General features: G+C 37.5%; 1 pseudogene; it reads right to left on the reverse strand.

Moving 5' to 3' along the window:
• Nucleotides 1–23,260: 23,260 nt before the first annotated feature.
• LOC149180691 (photosystem II stability/assembly factor HCF136, chloroplastic pseudogene) lies at nt 23,261–24,585 on the reverse strand (annotated as a pseudogene).
• Nucleotides 24,586–26,081: the final 1,496 nt, after the last annotated feature.

Here is a 26,081-nt window from a genome sequence, read left to right on the forward strand (position 1 = left end):
ACATTTTGGCGCCGTTGTCGGGGAGGCACAACTGGAGGATTTCTAAAAACAAAATAAATAAATAAATAAACAAAAACAAGAAAAAACATAGATTTTATTTTAATTCATCATTTTAGAAGTCATGTTTACTTATGCCTAGATCTAGAGATAATAAAGGTAGATTCATAAAAACCCCCCATCCAAAAACTAACCTACCACCAGGAGCAGACCCTTTAGGAAAAGTTGAACACACAACATCAGCTGAGGAAGTCACCATACAAAAATTAGAGGATAAACAGAAATCATGGCAAAGACTTACACTCATCTAGAGGCAAATTCTATTAGCACACAAATCACAGAAGAAACATTTCCTTGAATCCTCTATAAAAGGAGAAAGTAGCATAGTAACTCAACAATCTTTTCTTGAACTTCTCTTTGAAACAAGTGACACTGAACAAGAAATTAAATCAACAGAGGAACCTATCAAAATGGCTGAAGAAGGACATGGATCAGAAAGAGGACCACCAAATCAAGGTCAAGAGGAAGAGTCAACCTTTAAATTTCCTATCCAAGAACCAGAAGAGGATGACGAAATAAAAATGAAAAATACCTCCATTTGTGCTACCAAACTTTTATGGCATGGCTTCAGAAGACCCAGATTCATTCTTGTTTGAGTTTGACATTGTATGTCGAACATATGGTTACACAGATGATGCCCATAGGCTTAGAATCTTCCCAACAACATTAAAAGCATCAGCGTTAAGATGGTTCATGGGGCTTGGTGAACATGTGATAACTAATTGGGATGGCATGAGAAGAATATTCCTAAAGAAATACCAACCTTATTGTAGATCGAAAGATTTCAAAGATGATATCTTTAGGATGAACCAACAAGAGGATGAAAATTTAGAGGAGTACTTAGAGCGGTTTGTTTATAATTTACAAAAATCAAAACACAGAACCATGCCTCTTGATCTGATTCGAACAATATTTTTGAAGGGAATTCGAGAGGAATACTTAGATGATCTTAATTTGATGGGCAAAGGTGATATTTCCACCTTACCTTTTGAAGAAATTGTTGACTTATGTGAAAAGTATTCTAGGAGCAAAGCCAAAATTGGAAAAAGAACCATATCATCCAAAGCCACAAAATCTGCTTCAGCAAGTGTCACAAGAGCTGAAATAGGAAACCTATTAGAGGAATTCAAAACAGATCTATTGAGTACCTTAGGAACTCAAATTTACACTCTCAAAGCTAAGAAAATACAAGAAGAGGAAGATCTAATGATGGCTGTCTTTTGTCCAAAATGTCGGAAGAAACATGCCTTAATAGACTGCCCATTAGAAAACATTCAAGTTTGTGCTTTTTTTACTGAAAATCATGATATATTTCATTGCTCTAAAGTCAAGATTTTGCAGAATTGTAATGTGGCAGCTAACACAGATATGGAAAATGTGTATTTCATGGGTGCAAAGAGACCATGGCAGCCAAAACCTGCACCTCAAGGTATGTTCCCAAACCAGAATTTGCAATATCCTGCACATGATCAGATGTATGCTCAGAATTCATGGAATGTACCCATGCCATGGCAGCACCAAAATTACCCACAACAATAATGGAGACCATCTCAGCAATAATCTCAACGATATCAATCATATCCTTAACCATACCAACCATATTCGCAGCCATATCAACAATATCATCAACCATATTCAACATATCCTCAACCATATCAGCAATATCCTCAGCAGCATGTTGTTTACCCACATCAACCCCAACCCACTCAACAAGCATTACCTACTCCTCCACCAATAAATCCACCACAATTACAACTTCCATCTAACCCACAACCTCCTAGACCTACTCAAATCCCTGCTTAACCTGTACCAAATCCAAATAACAGAGCAGAGAGACCAACTTACAATGTAGATGAGGGACCCTCATATCCCACATTACCCTTGCAAAATATCAATTTGAGGTCTGGTAAGATACTTCATAAAGAATATCCAGTAGCTGATAAACAAGAAGAAAATGAAAATGAAATTCCAATTCAAAGGAAACAAAATGATGACATCAAAAATAAAAAAATACAACCGTTGCATCCACCACCTTTTCCAGACAGATTGGTCCAAGCAAAAATTCCCATGTCTATACCACAGTTTGATGTTTTATATGAGCTAAAGAATGTCTATATAAAAATTCCACTACTACAAGCCATAAAAGACATTCCCATATATACCAAAGCCATCAAAGAACTGTGCCTTAAAAAGCCTACTAGGAAAAGAGCTGATCCACAAACCATTCATGTTATTGGACATTTAGCTGGCCTTATGACAAACACCATTTCAATGGAAAAGTATGTTGATCCTGGTATTCCCAGAGTCACTACAATCATTAACAACATACATATTCCAAACACCTTAATTGACCTTGGGGCCGCAATAAATGTGATGACTCTTGAAACGATGAAAACACTCCAGCTCACAAACTTGCAACACACAACAATTGTTCTAGAACTTGCTAATAGGTCTAAAGTGATTCCTGAAGGGATTTTGGAGGACATAATTGTTTCACTTGACTCTTGGGAGTATCCAGTGGACTTTTTAGTTCTTCAGCCAAAATCCAATTTAGGAGGACACCCTATCATCCTTGGTAGACCATGATTAGAAACTGCTGATGCATTCATAGGATGTCGATCGGGTAATATGATCATTTCACAAGGAACTGAAAGAAAACAACTCACTCTTTACCCATCAGCACAATCACCAGCAGTAGCACACAATTTATGGCTTGGCGATAAATACAATGACAAGGAAGAAGTTCAATCTGTTTTCAACATCAACCAAATCTATGATTTTCAAGAACATAATAATGATGATCTAGTAGAATTGTTCCTTTCTCAACCTGTTGTTTCTGAAGAATTGAAAAATGACCCATATTATGCTGCAGATGAACTTTTGGCACAAAAGTTTTAGGAAACATGCACCATTCAATCTTTGCAAACAACATTTCAGAACATTTTTCCCATTCAATCTATCACAAACACACAGAGCAAAACCATAGAGATTAGTCCAAGAAAAACTTTGAATATTGGAACTCACCTAGACTCATCTTAGGAGGAAAAATTGATTCAATTATTGAGAAAATACCAGAAAGAATTTGCTTGGGACTACACCGATATGCACAAAATTCGCCCTGAAACATGCACTCACCATATTTATATGGATAGTAATATCAAACCAGTGAGGTAACCGTAGAGACGAATGAATCCCATGCTTCAGGATATTGTTAGAGAGGAATTACAAAAACTGTTAAAAGTCAATTTTATCTATCCTATCTCTGACAGTCAATGGGTATCCCCATTGATAGTAGTGCCTAAGAAAAATGGTAAGTAGAGGATTTGTGTTGATTAAAGACAATTGAACAAAGAAACCCTCAAAGATTATTTCCCACTACCATTTATTGACCAAGTGCTAGACACATTAGCTGGGAAATCATCATTCTCTTTTCTTGATGGTTTCAGTGGCTACAACCAAATCAGGAAAGCCTTAGAGGACCAGGAAAAAATCACTTTTACTTGCCTTGGGGCACTTATGCTTATAATGTTTTACCATTTGGACTTTGCAATGCTCCAGCTACATTTCAGAGAGCCGTATTAGCTATTTTTTCTGATTTAGTTCATGATTGTGTTAAGGTTTATATGGATGATTTTTCAGTGTATGGTAATTCATTTGAGCATGCATTAGAGAATCTTGAAAAAGTTTTGAAGAGATGTATTGAAGCTAATCTGTCCCTGAGAAATGAAAAGTGTTTTATGATGTTAAATGAGGGGATAGTATTAGGCCACTATATTTCTTTCAAGGCATTAAAGTTGATCCATCAAAAATCCAGATCGTTGTCAATTTTCCAATTCCGAAGACTAAAAAAGAGGTAAGAAGTTTCCTTGGGTATGCAAGCTATTACAGAAGGTTTATTGAACATTTTAGTAAAATAGCTTCACCTCTGTTTAAACTTCTAGCAAAAGATACATCTTTCAACTGGAATGATAATTGTCAGCAAGCATTTGAAACACTCAAAGAAAAGTTATCAACCACACCAGTCTTAAAAGGACCTAATTGGAACCTACCATTTCACATCTTTATAGATGCATCTGATACTGTAGTAGGTGCCTCAATAGGCCAAAAATAGGAGTCTTTTCATTATGCCATCTATTTCATTAGTAAAAATCTAACACCTGCAGAACTAAACTACACAGTCACTAAAAAAGAAATGCTTGCAATCATACATGCTGTGAATAAATTCTGACATTATATAACTGGTTATGAGGTTTTTGTACATACTGACCATTCTGCCATTAAGTATGTAATGAATAAACCAGTAAATAATGGCAGAGTTACCAGATGGTTGTTATTATCACAGGAATTTAATATCACAATGTTAGATAGACCAGGTAAAGAGAATCAGGTGGCAGATTTTCTTTCTAGACTGCAAAATCTAGGTGAGGTTGTTCCGGTTGAAGATTCTTTTCCAGATGAAAATTTATTTGCAATTTCAATAGTGAATCCTTGGTATGCTGACTTGGCCAACTATTTGTGCATAGGAAGAACACCTCCATATTTTACTCCAAAGGAAAAGAAGAGGCTAATCAAACAAAGTGCTCGATACTCATGGGCTAATGGAGATTTATTTTACACTGGTTATGATATGATTATTAGACGATGTGTAAGAAATGATGAATAATTGATATTTTAAAATCTTTCCATGATGAACTGTGTGGTGGGCATTTTGCAGCTAAAAGAAAAGCCTTCAAGATTCTTAGTCTTGGATACTACTGGCCATCTATTTTTAAGGATTCTAGGAAGTATGTGAAGAGTTGTGATAGCTGTCAAAGAATGGGTAGGCCAAAAGTTATAGATGAAATGTCACTTCAGCCTCAAGTACACTTAGAGCCATTTAAAAAATGGGCTCTTGATTTCATAGGACCCATCAATCCAACTTCTAAAGGTAAAAAGTACATCTTAGTATGTACTGATTACGTAAAAAAATGGGCTAAAGCCAAAGCACTAGTTCGAGCAACTGAACAAACAGTGGTAAACTTCCTTTTTGAAGAAATGTTTGTAAGGTATGGAGTACCAAGGGAGATAGTGACTGATCAAGGTACTCAGTTTACTTCAAAGCTAGTTAAAGACATCACAGAAAAATATCAAATCAAGCACAGAAAATGTACACATTACCATCCACAGGCCAATGGCCAGGTGGAATCCACAAATAAAACTTTGGAAGGAATTATCACTAAGACCGTAGCAATGAACAGAAAGAATTGGGAAGAGAAGCTCAAAGATGCACTCTGGGCTTATAGAATCACGTGGAAGAACACTACAGGATTTACACCATATCAGTTGGTGTATGGCAAAGAGGTAATGCTTCCTATTGAATTTCAAATACACACTTATAAGATGGCTGCAGATTTAGGAATTGATCTCAATGAAGCCCAACAAGAGAGGATTCAGCAATTGAACCAGCTAGATGAAATGAGGTAGCAAGTAGAGGAGACAACACTCCTAATGCAAAAACAAAGGAAGTAGTGGCATGATGCACACATCAAGAAGAAACAGTTTAAAGAAGGAGACTGGGCTTTACTCTTTGACTCTAAATTCAGAGATCATAAAGCCAAATTTACCACACATTAGATGGGCCCATACAAAATAGTTCAAGTTTATGAAAATGGATCAGTCAAGCTTATTACAATTGATGGAGAAGGCCACCCCTTTATTGTCAATGGTAATCACTTGAAACTTTACCATAAGCCCATTAGCAAGGAAGATTTTCTTCAAACTATATCTCAACAAAGGGAGGTTGAGATATTGCAGCCTTCAGCCGTGATGTCTCTGCCTTAGTTCATTTCATTTCAATTAAAATATATATATATATATATATATATATATATATATATAATTAATTTAAAAAAAAATAATAATGGTTTAGATGTGAAAACCAGACTCTAGCACACTCTAACCCAGAATTCTTACTTGAAAACCAATTCTTTGGCTGGTAAGAATTCCTTGTTCTATTTGTTTACTGTTTGGTTTATCACTTCAATAATGACTTGAGGACAAGTCAAAGCTTTAGTGGGGGAGAAGCATCAGCATTTTTGTCTTCCTTATCCCATCTCCTCATTGTAAATTTCCAAAGAGTTTGTTTCAGCACTTCAGTATTTCAATAAAGAAGTTGTTTTTGTCTTTGTTCTAATCAGAGGGACCTGTTCAGAAGATTATGTTACTAGCACTAATATTAGAGGGACCTTTTCAACAAACATCAAAGGGACCTGTTAAAGACTGCTATCTCAAGATACTTTAGCAAAGCTTCAACAAGGTTTCAGCAGAATTTCAAAGGTTGCTTATCACCGAGGCTCCATCAACACCAAAGATCAAGAAAGCTGCACGCACATAGTTCTTTTCCAGATTTCAAAGAAGCTGCACAAACATTCTCCAGATCTCAGAGGGACCTGTTGTATCCAAATTCATCTTAGAAGGGACCTGTTATGGACAGTGAAGATTAGTCATATCTGAACAATAAAGATCAGTCCTACCTATGCATGCCAACTCAACTCTTGATCAACCAATAAAGTGTAATGTATTGTTGTAATTTTTATTTTTAACATTTAAATTCTTGGATTATTTTAGTGTTAAATGTGATGACTATGATTGCTTATGATCAATTTCAAAAACACCCCTATACCCATCACCCTTGTCATATCCCTAACTACTATCATTTCCCAACACACTCTAGCCTATCACCATACTCCTCCTACGATTTTTAAATCTTCTCCTACATCACCCTTCAAACCTTGTTATTAACTCCTTATTCTTTAATCGGCCATCCAACCTTATTATCGGTCCAACATTCTCATAATCGGCCAAGTACCAATGAGCAAGGGACAGGTGGTGAATCATTGGAGAGCCAGCTATTCAACGATTTCATTCATTGTTTTTTTTTTTCTTGAATCAACCAAGTTATAACATGATCGTTCGACCCAAGTTGACTCATGCAAACAACTATCCGTTATCATCACTCTAGCACTCCATATATGCTTACGATGTTCTCATGATGGTACCTATACAACCCAATACAGCTACTCCTCTGTCTTTGTAATATGAATACGTTCTGTTATTATCATTATAGTGAATTGGGTCAAGTCGGTTGTTAAAGTTCCATTTCATTCTCAGTTTGTAAAAAGGGCGTTCCATACTAGTAATTCAAACGCTGTGATTTCAAAGAAGGCCGAGAACAGCAAGTGCTACGAAGGGAGAGCATAGTAATTGGGCTCACGGGTTTCCACCTCTGCCATAATCCAAGGACATTCATCCGATCACTGCCTAAGCCATTGAAGAAGCTGAACCCGAGAACAGAGGGCGCTACCAGGTTGGTTGAGTGGAGTGAAAAATAGAGGTAACAAATCAAGAGACCTTTGTTGAATTATTAAGCATAAATGAGGAGGGTTAAAACATGAGTTTCTTTGTCAAAATGACTAACAAAGCAGAGCCTAATACATTTGATAGTTCCCAGTATCATGACGACTATATTACAATTTTAAGGGAAAATCAATGGCTACCCTTCTTGGAGAGGTTTAATGGGAACAATGAAGAAGTAACTAAGTAGTTTGCCTTTACATTTAATGGAGAGAAAGCATTGATAGGCAACTTCTCTTTTAGGATTTCAGAAGACACCATAGCACAATCCTTGGGGATCAACCCAGAAGGAGAAAAATATTTCAAAACAAAACAATTCAAGGAAAAATCATGGACCCAATTCATGTCTAGGTCGAGGGTTTCATCTGTTAACTGGAAAAAGGGTGTCCCTAGGAGCTTATTGATGCACCCATGGGATGAAATGGTGTATATTATTCAGAAATTTGTTACGTGTGAGGGTCATTACAGCATAGTCTATTTATATCACATCAAACTCTTGTTGCACCTAAAAGGGCAATGCACCATCAGTTTACCTTACTTCCTCTTACAGAGTTTGACTAAGATGTCAAAAACTATTCAAAAGCAAAAGGGTAATGAAGATAAAAGTTTATGTCATTTTGGGTTAATTAAAATTCTAATTGAATTTGAAATGCAGAGGAGGGGAAAAACATGGAAGGAATTTCTGGTTTCCAATCAAATCAAAGATGGAGAAGATGAACAGGAATAGTAAGAGCACTCAGGATTTATGCTTGACATTGATGAGGAAATCCCTGTGCGCAAGACAAGCAATGTCCCTCCACCCAGCAGTAGTGTAAGGACGAGAAAGATGAGGTAAGAAGCTGCCCAGAAAATTGAACAAGACAAGATTTTCACTACATATACAAGAAGATCCAGCAGAAGAAAAAAGACCTAGACACAAGAAGATCAACCGGAGTCAAATGCACATGCACCGATGGACATTGAGAGTAGTTCTCATTCAGAGCCTGGACCGGAAACCAAAATGGAAGTTGAGAGCAACAATAGACAAGGGAAAGATTCACCACCTGCAAACAAGAAACAAAGGAGGTTAGAAAAACAAATTGAAAAGTTAAAAGAAGAACTGATGGAGGCCAACATGCTAGAGAAGGTCATCAAGAAAGAGAATGAAATGTTGAGAGCTTAGAGCAAGGAGACTCAGCAGAAAAATGAGAAGCTGAAGGAGCAAATCAAAGAACTCGAGGCTGAACAAACCGACATTTGCAAGTGGGCAACCAAATGGTATACTCAAAAGAAAGCTCTCAAAGAGAAATACAAGAATTTGAAACATAAGCTCCACGTTCAGAAGAATGCCCAAGCTCAGAAGAATATAGATGCATTGTTACAAGCAGCAGAGGCACAGGCAGGAACAGAGTATAAAGGGAGTACATCAGGATTAGCATGAGGACATGCTAAATCATTGAGCTTGGGGGAGATGTTGGTACCATTTCATTGCCATCTTTTTCTTATAGAAACACCATCATTTGTCTATCTTTTTCTTCCATAAGCCCCTCATATCCATCGAAATTGATTAATCAATAGCATTATAGTTGTTAGTTTACATTAAAGTTAATTTGTGAATTTTTATGTTAAAAATTAGGAATTTTCAACAAAAAGATTACAGGATGTCATGACTTCCTGTAAATGGTTTATGATGTGACACGTGGCATGACAGGCAAGTCAAAGCAATGGATAAGAACGTGATCTGGAATGTACATGCATGGTGAAAAATTGATTCAACAGCAAATCTAACGCTCCTGGATATGCGTTCAATGCTGGTCAAACCCAGCGTTTTTGGTCAGCAAAAAGCCATGGTTTCCCAAACTAATTTCGTTTTGCTTTTGGAAATCAGTTTAGATTAGAAAGGACAAAAATCACTCTTCTGCAAAAGCAGAAACATCTTCTTAATGTATGTACATTCGATTTAGATAGGAGACAAGCAGATAAAGACTGCGTATTGCATTGTTTCAAAAATGATTATTATCTCTGTGTATTGTTCCAGAACGCTGCTCTTGTATGTGATTTCATTCTTAAGAACTTAATCATAGTCACCGTTTTACTCCAACAGTGCTTATGCGTTGACATTCTCCTTGCTTGAGGTTTCTTCAGTGTGCCAATGAAACGTGGATGGGCCCTACATGGAATTGGTATACTGTTAATTTTATTTCCATAGCGTTTTGAATTTGAATAGTGTGCATAGTGTTTAATGTTATTTCCATGTCTGTGAGTTTATCGATTTGATTAGAAATTCTTGCAAATGATATTCATGGTGATAGCTTGAAGATCTGATTGTTAGATCATTGAACAATATCTTGTAAAAGATTTGATCGATCATTAGATTTCAAAGCATCTCCGTAGACTCTGTTTCCATGCATTTAAAATTCAGTGTGCTTTTGATTTTCATGAATGCTTAATGCGTTAGGTAGAAAGAGCTTTTGTGCATAACATCCTTGTAAGAGGGTTGAAAACTCAGCCTAGCAACATGTTGTTTCTTTAGAATGTTAGATAAATTACATGGTCTGAGTGTTAAGGTGTAAGAGGAAACATATTTCAACCTCCTGTAAAGGAGTGTTGTAGCCTGTCACAACAAACACTTAGTTAGGTAGATGAGATCCTCGTAGGTCTATAGACTTTAGACACATGCCTCTAAGTTTACCTACCTTGGTTGATAATAAATCTAGTCTAATATAGCACCCTAAAATTGGATTTGACTTATCCTAGAGAGATTTGGCATTTGCATTATCTTCTCCTAATTTTTCTAGACAAAAATCCAGATTTTTCATTGATTCTAGAGGATTTTGTGTGTGTTTTTTTAGGATATTGAAAAAAAAAATCCATTTTAGTGTTAGTTTATTTTTAGAAATTTTCTTGTTGATTTCTTTATTAAAAAAAAAATTGATTTTTTTAATTTTGTTATTAAAAAAAAAATTGACTTTCATTCTTTTGTTTTTCTATATAAAAATAAAATAAAATAAAAAAACAAATAAAAAAATAAAATTTCACAAAATTCATGCAGGTTTGAAAATAAAAAATGGAACACTTGGAAACAAATTTTGAGGATCGATTTATCAAACATTTGGAGGATTCTATAAATGATGATTATCTTGTTTCAATAGCTTCAAGTTGGCATAACATATTTCTGTTGAATGCTTTTATATCACATACTAATATGCAGACCAAACAGATCTTTCTAATGCCAATCTTTTTTCCGAGCATATTTCATTTAACCCAAACAGGGAGTATTACTTTTCATGGTTATTTTAAGAATGGATTGATTTTAATATCATGATTAAGTCAATTTCAACACTTTGATTGTCCTTAATATGTTTTATTTGGTATGAAATTTTTGTGTAAGAATCATGAAGGAAATGGCCATTTCTTCTTGAACACACTTATGTTTTCTTTCTGCCAAGTTTTTTTTACAGGTTACAGGATAATCAAGTGATCATAAAGAGATTACATTGTGACGACAATTGGTCTTCCAAAGACTACAATTCATGAAAAATTCTAAAGACAAATCCAACTCCACAACCACTACCTTGCACCTTACTTTTTGAAGCAGATTTTGAATTCCACCAATTGTAAATCCATAAAACATGACATTTCCATATCCATTTTTCACAGCAAGAGTTCATCTTCATACACCATGCATTTCCTTACATCCATTTTTGTACGCCTGAAGGAGCTAATTCTTCACTGCACATATCATGACATTTTCCACTCCACAACGATCCTTTTGCGTCATGATTACAACTCCTTGTTTTATAACGATGAATAAAACTCATTCCATTTCCATGATTACATTGCCTTGTTTTCCTCGCCATGCTGATCCACACTGCTTATCTGTGAGTTCTTTCCATTTATAGTCCTACCAAATCTTTTTGTACAAACTCGCGTTGACTGATGTGGGATTCCTTAAGGCCCACCTTTCAACAAGTCTTGCCCCATCGACATCAGCACCTTATCTGGGAAATAGACTAGAGTTCCTTTTGAGTTCCTAGAGGCTTTCATGCCTTAATGGAAATTTCTCTCGCTGACGATCATGGAAGTACATCAATGTCCCTTGATCTTCAGATCTTGCAAGTGGCTCGACCTCTACACGTCCATTCGCACTTCGCAAGATGTACTCAGGTACCTTGGCACTCATTGACATCAATGGTGAGTTGCCTCGCATTGGTTAACGACATACATCAATGGCCGGTAATCCAATGATTTCTATTCATGCTCGACATCGACACATTCTTTTGCATGATTAGAATTGTACCAAGAAGTTTAGTAGCAGGTGAAGACTATACACTTTTTCATAACTCCCTCAGCAGTTACAACAGCATGAATTCTGATCTATGAGGGTACCACAGTTCCACTTTCAGCATTTATCTTTTCCATGATTCAGCATCAGCAGTTCAGATTCCTTCATTTCCTAAGATCCAGTAACAACAACATCAGTCACATTTTCCTGATCCAGCAGCAGCAGCAGCAGCTACATTCCTCTTGCATAGTTCATCATTCTTGGGTAAGTAGAGGTATGTTGTTTTCTAATCTTTAATCATGCAATTCCTTATATGCTAACTTGAATATTTTGGAAAATTCCCTCACCATGCTACATTTCCTTTCATGAGCCATGTCAAGTTGCATGAGGACATGCAACCAATTCAGTTGAGGGGGGGGAGAACTATATTCACTTCCATGATTCCATTTCTCCACCACACTACATATTCACTTCCATGATTGCATTTCTTCACCACTATCACTCCATTTTTTCTCATTTACCATTCACCAACATTTATTTTCCAATGATACTTTGTTGCACTTTGCTTCATACGCAATATTGGCATGCTTCATTAATATTACAAAAGGGCTTTATTATGCACATTGATAGCTTATGATTTCCAATGAGTGTTTACATTATTATTGAAGAAAAGAGAATAGAAAACGAAATGAATGTTGTTAACACAAGAACCAACATTCTTTGTATTCATGGTTGTCACACAAGAACCAACCATAAGAAAATGTAAGTTGTTACTCATGTCTTTCACATATCCTGGAAACATTCATTATTAAAGACATCATCATGTAAAGCCAAAGTTGTTCAAGATGCCAAATGTTCTTAAAGAGACCCATGCATGGTTGCATGAGGACATGCAACAAGTTCAGTTGGGGAGGATGTTGGGACTTAGAAATGTCATATTTTTATCCACCTTTTTCTTCACTATTCCTTACATTTCATCATCCCATTAACCTTATATTATATCATTTTCATAAATACATTTGGGTTTCACCTTCTTATTTTCCATTTTATTCATTTTTGTATTACAAGTGAAATTATGATTAAATATTAGAAAATATACATATTTTTATATATATCTCAAGAATATGTGAGTTTTGTGATGTGTAGGAAATATGTGAAGAATTAATATCTCCTCCACCATATTAAGGAGATAATTATGCATGCCTATTCCTAAGGAGAAAATCATGGAGAATTTGGTTGGCATATCTTATCCTATTCCTAAGGAGAAACTCATGGAGGATTTGGTTGGCATATCTTATCCTATTCCTAAGGAGAAAATCATGGAGGATTTGGTTGGCATATCTTATCCAATTCCTAAGGAGAAGATCATGGAGGATTTGGTTGGCATATCTTATCCAAGATATGTGAGAGATTTATGGAGGATTCAAAGGGATCATATTTTGTAATAATGGGATAGTAGTTAAAAATGCTTGAGAGATTTGTGGGATCATATTTTGTAATAATGGGAAAGTAGTTAAAAATGGTTGCGAGATTTATGGAACTAAAGAGAGATTAGTGGATGATCATTATGAGTTTGTTACTCATCCCATTGTATAAATAGGAGTACAATCTCCTCCATTGGTAATCTGGAAGTTTTTGTAATCTTAGAATTTTGGAGTATGTAATCTTAGAAGCTTAGAGTTGTAATCTTAGAGTTGGTTTGTAATGAAGATTTTAAAATAAAGGATCATACTTCAATTTTGCTTCTACATCTGAGTCTCCATTGAAGTGGTGTGCTGGTGGAGTTATGGAGGGCCCCCATGGCCTCACTTGCATGCTTATTTGTTTATAATTTACTTTATGTTTTTGTTTGATTTCAGCTTTCAAGTTTTATTAAATGTTCTAATATTGGAAGGATCTTATTGGAAAGTGTTTTTGTAAAAGAACCATAAGATCTCATACAATGATTAGATCTAGGTTTACTTCATTTCCGCTTTTAAGTTCTAATTAGATGATCTAATTTTGGAAGAGATCTTGTAGAATATGTTCTTGTAAGAGAATCATAGATCTCAAACAATTGTTAGATCTAGGCTTGATTAGTTATTGAAAGAGATCTTAATGAATATGTTCCTGTAAGGGGACTTTAAGATCTTAGACAAATTAGGAATCTTTCTAGATCTATATATTTTAGATAAGCACTTCTAAGTTTACCTTCCCGGGTTGACATTAAATTAAACTCTAATTTGAATCTGCATTTTAGACCACACATGCGTTTCTGGGTATGAAATGTTGTCCCTATTAGATGGGTTTTCAGGATATAATCAAGTGTTGGTATCCAGTGGGGATCAACTGAAGACAACCTTCAACACTAAATGGGGCACCTACGTATATTGTAAAATGCATTTTAGACTTATTAATGTGGGTGCCACATTCCAGAGAGCTATGGACATAGTTTTCCGAGGGTTGATTAACAGATAAATAGTGGTTTACATGGATGACATCACTGTGTTTTCATGTCACAGAAGGGATCATATTTATCACCTGAGATAGATCTTCGAAAGATGAAAAGGTATGGAATATCATTGAATTCCAAGAAGAGCGTCTTCACAGTCACAGAAGGGAAACTACTGGTTGATATCCTCTCTAAAGAAGGGATTCCTATTGATCTTGAAAGAATAGAGACCATCATGAGAATAAAATCCCCTGCAAATAAGAAGGCCATGCAATCTTTCTTCGAGAAGATCAATTTCATTAGAATATTTGTCTTAGGTTTCACAGAAATAGTGCACCCCATGTAGCTAATGATGAAGAAAGATGTTGTGTTTAAATGGAGCGATGAAGCTAAGAAATCATTTCAGCGAATCAAGGAAGCCATCGCAGAAGCTACTGCATTGGTCAGTCCCAATTTTGGCAAGGAATTCTTCTTGTACACCTTTGCTTTTGATCTTTCATATGCCGTAATTCTCACTCAAAAAAATGATGATGGCAATGAAGTCCCTATTTCTTACATGAGTTCTAATCTCCAAGGAGAAGAATTGAACTACCCAGACGTGGAGAAACAAGGCTTTGCGGTCTTTAAGGCCATAAAAAATTTCCGCCCTTATTTATTAAAGACCGGGACTAAAGTAATCGTTCCCCATCTTGCTATGAGAGCCCTCTTCATGCAGAAAGAAATGGGTGAATGGAGAGGGAATTGGATCACTGCACTTCAAGAATTCGACCTCGATATTAAGCCAGAAAAGATAGTCTGAGGGTAGGGGTTGTGCGGGCTAGCAGCAAAAGCCTTGGTGGATAGAGAAGTGGCATCTGAAGAACCAGAAGCACAGAGCATGAAAAATGAACAAGTAGAATGCAAGGAGGATCCCCTATGGATTAATGAAGGCTGATATATGAATGTGAAGCATCAGAAGCCCTTTTGGATCCTGAGTCATGGTATTACAACGTACGTCTATCTCACACAGGGATCATGTCTTAAACACATGGATGCATCACAAAGGAGAGAACTTAGATTGAAATCTAATCAGTATCACTCGGCCAACGACATATTATATAGAAAAAATTATGATGGAATCTGGCTGAGGTGTTTGGAAAAGGATGATGCCAACCTTGTATTGAAAGAAATGCATGACGGCCCAATAGGTGGTCACTATGGCGGAGAGACCACTGCTCACAAAATACTAAAAGCTAGATATTATTGGCTTAAAGTGTTCAGAGACTCACATGCCTATGCTCGCAAATGCAAAGTGTGTCAAACCACCGCTGGGCGAGAAAGAAAACCAGTTGTTCCCATCAAATCCGTTATGATTTATCACCCATTCCAGCAGTGGGGCCTAGATATCATAAGCAAGATCACTCCAAAATCCTCATAGCAACATAAGTATATACTCATAGTGACCGACTACTTCACCAGATGGATTGAAGCCATCATGCTTCGGAAGGTAAACGAAAACAAGGTAATATCATTTATCGAGAAATTCATTATTAACAAGTATGGCATCCCTGACGCTCTCATATTTGATAATGCTTCTTACTTTTCATCACTGAAATTGACTGAATTTGCTATTGATAAATCAATTCACATCAGGTATGCCTCAAACTATTACCCCTAGGGAAATGGAGTTGCAGAATCCTCAAATAAGAACCTCATATGCATAATACGTAAATATGTCGCTGACAACTAGAGGAGCTGGCACAACGCTCTAACTAATGCCCTTTGGGCCGATAGGGTCACCCCTAAAGTGGCCTTAGGAAACTCCCCATACTTCCTCGTCTATGGACAGGAAGCCATCTTGCCTCCAAATGTTACCCTTCCCTCTTTACAGCTCTCCCAAGCTTCAAGAGGAACCCCTTCAGCCTTGCTTCAAGAGAGGATCAACCAACTGATGAGGTTGGAGGAATTGAGAGATAAAGCCAGAAATAAATTCAGAAATCACCAAATGATTGTGAAAATATGGTTTGATCATCATCTGGCAGGAGATAAATATTTCCAAGTAGGGGAGCTAGTCCTGAAATGGGACAAGTTAAATGAGCCAAAAGGTAAACACACGAAATTCCAACACTTATGGCTGGGTCCATTCCAAGTTGTGGAAAAAATTGGTCAAGGAACTTACAGATTGAAAACTTTACAGGGAGAAACTGAAAAACTCCCTGTTAATAGCCAACATCTCAAAAGATACTTCTAGTAGCCACCACATAGTGATTACCTCTGAGTAGGTTAGGATTTTTTTATTTTGCTATTAGTTTAGTCACATTTCCACCTTTTCCTTTCTCGTTTTTTTATAAAGTTCATTTTCCTTCTATTTTGAATTACAGTTCTTTTCAGCCAACTGATCTCGGTCCTCCGTCTCACTTTTACCTTTTCAGATTACACTCATTCACCACCACTAGCCTTTACTTTCGTCATTCACTTGCTAGCAAGTCTGCTGATTTTAAATCCATCATTGCCTTGCAAATCAAACAAACTTTCAATCAGCCCATGAGAACTTGAAAATCAGTTGTGGAATTCAAACCAAGCCACTCATTGGCATCTGTTGAGAACTGAGTAATATCTGTTGATAACTTGGATATTTGGAGCATGTAGGGGCATCTTTATAAAACAAAAAATGTGTAACTATAGCTGGACTGGCATGGAGGGATGCTGCATTTTGAATAAATCCCACTCAGACCTAGCCTATACTTGCATGTAAGGTTTGCAGTCATTCTCCATTGGTCCCATTCACCACACTAAATTGTCCAATACCTGTTATCTACAAGTAAATCTCCTTTCATGGGATAAACTCATTGTCATATACCATGTGGAAAATCCAATTGTGCTCTAGTCCTTGTGCCTAAAACTGGGAGGACTTATTTAAAAGAAAATGAAATGTCAAGTCCTTATGCCAATATGGAAGGACAGGTTGTTTGGGAATCCAGTTAGAGTAAGGACTGTTGATGGGCTTAGAGTACTGGTTGACACAGCAAGCCCAATCTTGCTTAAGCGGTTTAAAAATATGGCATGATCCATGATTGCGCCCCATTCAATCAATGAAAATATAGCACTGAAATTCTCATATTAAGTGTAGATAAACATATCTACGTCAAGTTTGATGAGCAATAAAGAGCTGAGGTACACACCTAAACAGGTATTGACAAACCAGTGATGGCCCCGAAATGATTTTTGAAAGTAGGAAACAGGTAAAGGAAGGTCAATAAGTTCCATAAAATCACCATTAGAGAATGCCTGTCAAAACCCTATTAGTAAGTAGAAGTTATTTGTATTTATCCCACCTGAAGTAATTAATGTTGAAGTGGAACCCATGCTTGTTCATTTGTCTAGTTTGCATTTCAAGTTTATCTTAACACCTTGATGTTTTATTGATCTGAGGTTTATTTGGAAACAGAGATAATTGGTTCGCCCAGCAGTTCGCCATTTGTTGTGGCCACAACTACCACCCTATCAAAACCTGCCTTGGTAACAATTTTGAATGGGTCCCCTAAAGTTGATCTTCCTCCTCTCCGAATGATCTGTTTTATTCCAGAGGCCTTAACTCATTGACCGAGCCAAATCTCCAATTCCTAGTGGTTAAGCCCCCCTCTTTAAACATCTGCCGCATGATCCATTTATAATCCTTCTAGTCCTTCATTCATATCCTCCATCGGCACCCTTTCAACCCTCAAAAACCTTCCATCACACCTTCAGCTCCATTATAACTCTTTATAAGAGAAATACTCAAAATACACATAAATCACCCCTTTTTTTGGCCTATCGCAATTAACATTGTGCATTGCTCTCTTCCAGACCCGACAACATTATCAACCCAAGTACATATATTTCGGGTCCGGAACCATATCGCACATTTCTATCAGCGGGTTCAGGACTTATATATGTAGCGTGCCACTCTTCCAGACCCGATGGCTTTATTAACCGTAATATATACATTATCAGGTCTAGAAGCCCCATCACATATCGCAATCGGTAGGGCCCGGGGCCTATATATAAGGCACATCGTTACACCCGGACCCGCCGATGATTATAGAGCCAGGCGTATAATATTTCAAGTTTTCCCTAATGGCCGGAAGCAGATTTTCTATGTATTCTTGTGTTTTTTGGAAAAAACATTGAAGTCGGTGTTTTTCAAAGGGAAGGCTTACATTGCGGACATGCTAAGATTATTAACTACGATATATATATTATCTGGTCCAAAAGCCCCAATCGCATATCGCAATTGGTGGAACCCAAGAGCTTTATATAAAGCATGTTGCGATATTCCAGACCCGCTGATGATTATATGCTCCGGTACATAAATTTTGAAGTCCGTTGTATGGCCCGGCTGCGGGTTTTCACATATATTCTTGTGTATTTATTAAAACGCTGCGGTTGTGATTTTTAATGTAAAAGCCCATATGGCGGACCCGATATGATATAGGTCCCCATCTATAAATTTTAAAGTCCTCTGTATGGCCTGACCATGGGGTTTTCTATGTTTTCTTGTGTTAAGCCCCTCCACCATTGATCTGCCCTTTGTGGATCCAACGGTCCACACAGATTTTGGGTGAACAAGTTGCTCGAGGAATACCCGCCCGAAAAGCGGTATCCTCTTTCCTCCTAGATGCTACTTGTCGTTTGAAGAATGGAATTAGGGCCATCCTCTCAATACCAATTACCACTTATGACCCCTTCCTAAATATCATCCAGTTTTGTGTTTTACAGTGATTTTCAATGTAAACCGAGTTTTTGCTTGTGGGACTTCATCGATGTGTAAATAAAAAAAGGAGCCAATTCTTTCACATTTATTCCTTTTGATGTTATAAATGCTTCATGAAGGCAAGATTGGTGTTTTTAAGCATTTTATCATATTTATATGAGTATGACTGAGGTCGGTTATCTCTGCAGGTGAAGACTAAGAGAAGGAAAGCAAGGTCGAAGGATAGGTGCATAGGCATCAAGTATGGCTCCAGATGAAATATGCATGAGTGGATGTGTCCCATTCAAATAAGTAGCCTTAGGCATTGTCATTCGAGTTCCACACATTGCCTATGTATTCCTAAAGCGAAAATGCCCTAGACCTCATCATGAAGAGATGACACACAACCATCATCCTCTAATCAACATCTATTCATTTCACAAGGAAATGAAGCGCTCCGATGACAGGAAACACCTTCTATGTGTCAGTAGTGATACTGATGGCTCTACATCTATTTATTCGGATCGGTATATTGAAAAGAATAGGGCAAGATGAAGGGTTTGGGACTGAGGCATAAATATTACTTCTAGATAGGAGAGAAGGGCTTTTTGTTTGGAGAAAAATAGCTTTGATTTATTGTGAATAAAGAGGACTGTTTGGTTCAAGAAGGAGCCTGTTGTTTCAAATTTGTTTCCCTTTTCTCTCATATGTTTAGGATCAGTGTGTTGTTGCTGGCACGAAGATAAATGTGATTTGCTTTGTGCATATTGTTAACCACCAATTCATGGTTGTTCTTGGTTAATTCAATGTAATTCAATAGCATCGATAATTCATGAAAGGTTGTTGATTCCAGACTTTGTTAAACATCAGTTGCAAGTGTTATTTGTATGGAAATGAATGTATATTCCTGTATAAGTAATTGCATTGTGATTAGGATTTAATACAACCTTGTTTTTATGTGGACCAGTAATTGATTCATTTAGACTTGGGATTTATATATGATGTTTAACCTCCATTTGTTTTGCTCCTGCAGGATAGATTAGGATAAAGTATTAGATTAGAGTAGTTAGAAGTAGTGTAGATAGGATTTAATACATAGTGGTTAGCTATTTTATTTTGTTGATTTAATTGAAGTCTTCTTCCAAGAAGCAATCTTTCAACACCTATTACAGTTCACGGGGTCCCTTAAAACCCATTGGAACTAGCCATTCCAAACGAAAGTAGGCCTAATTGGGGATTGTGATCAAGTTAGTTCCCCTTGTTGGTATAGTGAAAATTTTCCATGTCAACACCCATGAAATAGAGTTTTAAATGGATCCATGGTTTTCAAGTTATAGCAAAAATAAATTTCTGTTCTATGTATTTTTGTTTCCTGTAGTTTTTTAGGACAGCAAGCAAACTGAATGGGAAAAGCTTGAGAATGATGGGTGGATGGTGGAAATAGATGAGGGTGATTGATTGGCATGGCCTTGGCCTTGTTGGAGCATTTGAGCAAAAGAGGAGAAAATCAAAATTTGACTTCTTTTGACTAGGTTTGACCTATTTTTTCTTTCTTTGGTGGCAACTTGTTTTTGTTCCTTGTAGATGTTGGAGAGCACCTACATTCATAAAATAGATACATGGTGAAAGGATATTTTAATTTTTTCTCCCTTTTTTTTTCTTCTAGGCTTACTAGCTGCCTCAAGGAGGTTTTCACCTAGGATCTTTTATTTTTTTTCTTTTTTCCAACCCATTGACCGCCTCATGGAGGTTTTCAATCAATGAGCCAATATAAAGCGCCTCTAAGGAGGTTTTCACTTGAGATTTTTATTTTTTCTCATATTTTTCAAAAAAAAAATTCTACCCTACCCTACTTGAAAGATAAAATCACTTTCAAGTATAAGAATACTTCCAATGGAGTCATGGCACATCAAGATGACAGAAAAAATGATGTGACGGCTTGAAATGTATGCTTTGACCTGTACCTGGATTTGAGTGATCAAATGCTTTGACTTTGATGATATCAAGCACAATTGAAGAAGAGAGTATTGCTGCAACTTAGTGACTGTTTGGAACCATATTTCAATATAGTTGTGATGCCTCTGGTCCACTTGCTGATTTGGATCATCTTGGATGTCTTCTTCTACCATGACCTTCAAGTCTTCCTCTTTTTGCTGATTGATCTCTTGAATACATGGAGGATTTGATGGTAACCATAAGGGAGATTTATCAATCTTTGATTTTGATGCCTTCTCTTCCTCAAGTGCAGCCCATGATTCTTTGATCTTCTCTTTTGAATCTTCTTTTTCTCCATGTTTTCTTTCAATGGCATCAAGTGAATCACTTTTTTGTAATGTTCTTCCTAAGATGAGATGAATGCCATTGAGATCAAGAGGAGATATTTGGAAGTGTTGTACCTCAGCATTGTAGGTGGGTTGAGCTACTTCAATGTGTGGGTTTGGAAATGGTGGTACAAGTAGTTGAGTGGGAGTGTATACTTGAGATGGATGTGGTTGGCGTTGTGGTTGTGGTGGAGGTGAACGGTAAGGATAACATAGAGTTGGGTATGGAGGACATTGAGGAAAATACTGAGGATATTGTGGATGGCTCCCATAATTTCCTTTCCAACGTTGTTGCCAAGATTGGTTTTGGGGTTGATATGGACAATGTTGCAAAGGAAAGGGTGTGCTCCAATTATTTTGAGATGGATGTGCATAAGATTGAAATTGTGAATTAGGCTCTTGTATCATATCAAGTTGAATAGGCTATTATGGCCCTCTTGGAGCTACATAACATAGCTGCATCAGCAATTGACTTGCTCCATTGTCCTCTTGGTGAACTTCCTTCAACCTTGGTAATGATGGACAATGTTTAACATCATGTGATTTTGTGTGGACTGTTAGCGCTTGAGATTTCACCTCAGGCTGAGAAAGGTAAACCTCAAGGAAACATCAAACCATTTAGCCTCGTAGCTAGCCCTACGGGGCAGGAGAAGGCTCTCTCCGGTCAATCTCGGTAGATCTTCAATGGGATGAGATGACCAACAAGGTAACACTGATATTAGGCTAGTAAACTGATGAAAAGGGGTTTTTAATTAAATGACGGGGTTGTTCTGGGCTGCATGGGCAAAATCACAGCTTGAACAGAGAAATATAATGAACAACATAGATTATCGACTGAGGCAAGGTAGGCAAGAAATTTAGCACCAAATCTAGATTTAAATGGGATGGCAAGGCTGGTGAGGAGCTAAGGAGGGCAAACAATAACTTTGAATCCTCCTTAAACAGTAGAAAACATTAGACATGAACAAACTTATAGGCAGAGCATGGCAGGCATGAATTCTTACCTAAACACTTCATTTGTTCAGTTAGAAATGATCATGTAGTGAAATGAAACATAACAGATTACATATGAAACAAGAGAAAAACTTATGCTAAATTATCATACCACAGGAATCTCAGAAGTCAGAGCTGTGAAATTTCATTAAAAATCCCTGCCAAAAACTGTACATGGTAAGCTCTGTTCTCCACCAGCTCTCAGCACTCAGAACTCTCCCCTCTGACTCTCTCTCCAAAAAAAAAATAAAAAAATAAAAATAAATACTATCTGTAGGAAACAAATCGACCCAAAAAGGGGCGTTGTTTCAACTGACATTACAAAAATTAGAAAAGAGAACACATTGTCCTTGAAATTTTCTAATGACTAACTAAAAAGACTAAGAACTGAAGCACAGATCTCCACAGGATCAGGACTGAAGGCTTAAATTGAATCTCATTCTTTGGTTGAGATAGATAGTCTTGACTTATTTTTAGTTTGCCACGTTACATTTGTCATTTTAATAAAATAACTTTAAGCTAAAATCCTGTCCTTTCAGCTCATGGCGACAACTGTACTGAGAGAGATTTGCATGGTTGCATTCGAAAGCTCACAATCCACCTTCTAAGAACCACATCACCCGCAATCCCAAAAAATCTCAAAGAATCCCAACAATCTTTGGCGGAAATCATGGAACAAAATCCTGTCTGTCGCAGGCTCCCCATTATTGAAGCTCATCATCTGTTTTGCTATCACATTGAAAGTGAACTTCTTGGTTTCAAGCTGTGCAGAGAAGGGGCGCTGCTCCATCTTCGGGCCAAGCACAGGACTCATTTGGTAATACTTGCAATAATTCTACCGTGCTCAATACGCACACACCTTCGCACTATCATCCAGAAGAGACAGAAACTACACATGAATAAACTTGACTTGAAGAATGCCCACGATGTGAATGTAATAGTTCTAGTTTTAACCAGTGAAGCTCGACATTTCCAATGAGAACCCTGCAAACCTGCGTAAATTGAAACAAATTGAGCGCGACTACCATCACAGTATCAAAAGAATGGCAGCCAGAGAACCATAGAAGATGGCAATGATGTTCAGTACAAATCTAATGCCAAAGCACATAAATGGGAAGAGAAATGCTGTAGGAAACATCGGTTTTATCTATGCGCTTGCCATCATTTCCCAACACGAAGCCCTTCTTTTAATCAATAAACTTCACAGCATAAATATTAGCTGCAATATTATCTGCAGCCTTGCCACGGATCCATGTTTTTCCACCATTTACTGTCCTCAGCAAAATGCCACTGCCTCCAGCTGCCCAAGCTTCATCCTTCGAACGATACCCAACATCAAGAATGCCCAAAACCCCTACTTGAAATTGGTACCTCATCAAACTCCTCAGAGCCTCTGCTAAGGTAGAGACCACCGCCATGTACAAGAAACCACAGTCCACCATCTGCACGCCAACCCATTTTCTAAATCCTGCGAGTACTTGTTCTATTGTGAGGCTACCAATATGGCTGGCCAGGCTCCCATGTTTGATAGAAATTCCCACGGCTTGAAACAACCACATAATCACCACTGGAAGAACGGTTAACTGTATTAAAAGTCCCCGTGTAGTAACTTGCACTGCTAATACGACTAGAAACTGTGCAGTTTAAGGTAGCAGAAACAGTTTCTTGCACAGCAGCCTTCCAATCGTATCCTTTATTTGAAGTCACATAAATAGTGCCTTCATCTATGACCATCTCTGCACTCTTTTCACCAGTTGCTTGGATATAAACTAGATCCCCAGAAAGTTGAGAACTTAGAGGTATACGCTCCCAGTTTTCTCCAGCATCAGAAATGCGCAGTAAAATAGCCGGCTTTCCAACTATCCAACCCTCCTTTCCCTTAAAACTTATGGAATTGAATCTGTAATTGAAGTCCTCATCTTCTGCTACAGGGATTGAGCGGGGAATCTAGGAGGCCCCCCCACTATCATGCAAAATATTTCTGGCACCTTGGCTTCAAATTACAATGGATGATTGCCTACGGTTTGGATTCGTGAAGATAATTCATTCCTCTTGCAATCTCAAGAGCAATTCTCACTGCCTTTGCAGGTTGTAAACGTCCTTTCTTTTGGAGGTAACTGCTCAAATCTCCGTTTGGAAGATACTCTGCAATGATCATCATAGGAACATTTTGTGTGACAGCGCCCACAAACTGAACTACATGAGGATGCCGAACCTTTTGTAGCAGTGTCAATTCATTCTTGAAACGTTTTATGCTTTCTGGGTCAGAATAATAGTCCTTGTTAAGAATCTTTATAGCAACTCTTGTCCCGTTCCTCTTGGCTAATTGATAGCTACCCTTTGATGTCTCTGCCTCTTCAAAATTCCCCAACTTGATATATCCTCTGCCAATGCTCTTTCGTGGATGCAATCCCATAACAGATGCGCATATATGTGAGAGTCCAAGCTGACACCTCCCTGTTCGATAATAACCAGAGTGTCTATTGCGTCCTAGAATCGCCTCCCATTACACAGAATATCGATAAACTCCTTAAATTTTCCTTGATTATACAAAGCTTTAGCATGCTCACTGATTTCATCGAAGTTACTACAGCTAAAAACCCGCGCTGGTATTTTTCACAGGCTTGTTGCTATAATATCAGTTCCCACACTCTTAGTGATATACCGTGAGAAATACTTCAAAAGATAGGTCAAAATAATGTCCATTTTCCACTTGGGTTCTGTCAATGCCTGAAGAAATGGACCAATCAACTCCTTGTTGTAAGATATTTCATTTATGACAATTTCCAAAACAGGTGTTCGGGATCTCCAGTGAGACTTCTCCAAATAGCTTTTTGCCTCTGATTGCTGATGATGTTGAATTGTGCTTGTGCAGGGATAGGAGCTTGAAGTACATAATCTAAAACAACACATTAAATGATTTCTTCTTCAAAACAGGGTTTTGAAGAAGAATCAATCTCTGACATGAGACGGAGTCTAACATCGGCTCCACTTGGGATGGCAGTTGCCGCTCCGTGGAGGTGCCAAGAACCGCAGAACTTTGGGAGAGCAGACAGTGCCATCACCCATTGGGCAATGGAGTCATCATCAACACAACTCTTGACTTAATTTTCAAACTGAAACTGAACTCAAACAATCTTCAAGCAAACTAAAACCAGATGCTGCCCTTATGGCTGCTTATTTATTTACAAAGCTACCCTACTTTGCTGTACAAACACTAGATCAGGTAATACTAAAATGCCAAATTAACCATTCAAGTAAACCTGAGATTGATGCTGCTGCTTGAGAATGCTTCCACGAGGACACAGGTATAATTGTTGGCAGCCCTTCATGCACGTAATGAGCCTGGTCACATACAAGACAATCTGATCTGTCAATCAAAGTGAAAAATGTGTCCATGTATGCCGCAATAGGATCACGGAAGCCAGACTTAGTTGGCTGCCCCAACTCTGCAACACATACTTCCAGCTGCACATTGTCAATGTATACATCTATAGGCAAGTCTGTTATTTCTTGTTGCGAATGAGGAAGGATTTCCAAGAACTTTTTAGGGTCTTGGAAATCATATGACTGAATCTGCTCATCGAGAAACTGAATCTCATTTTCAACTCTTTCAAAAACTAACTCACAAAATCTAGTTTTGCTTTCAAGATGAAGCTTCAGAGATTTCAAACATTGAAGGAAAATACTGAAAAATTCTTCGTTAATTTCAATATCTACTAACCACTCTCTAACTCCGTTTAGAGCTTCACAAAGTGCAGGGTCTGCCACATACCCTACCATTGCATGAATAGATCAGCAAGTGTTGGAATGTCTGGATCGAGTTGGAGCCGTCAGTTGAATGGTTCAGCCTGCATAAGTGTCTGACTGCTGTCCACCATCAACATCAGATCTGCACCTTGATTGTTGTTA

The sequence above is a fragment of the Pinus tabuliformis genome, chromosome 3_2 (assembly GCF_031772625.1).
Source record: "Pinus tabuliformis cultivar Carrire ecotype Pingquan chromosome 3_2, CPIR1, whole genome shotgun sequence".
Taxonomy (NCBI): Eukaryota; Viridiplantae; Streptophyta; class Pinopsida; order Pinales; family Pinaceae; genus Pinus; species Pinus tabuliformis.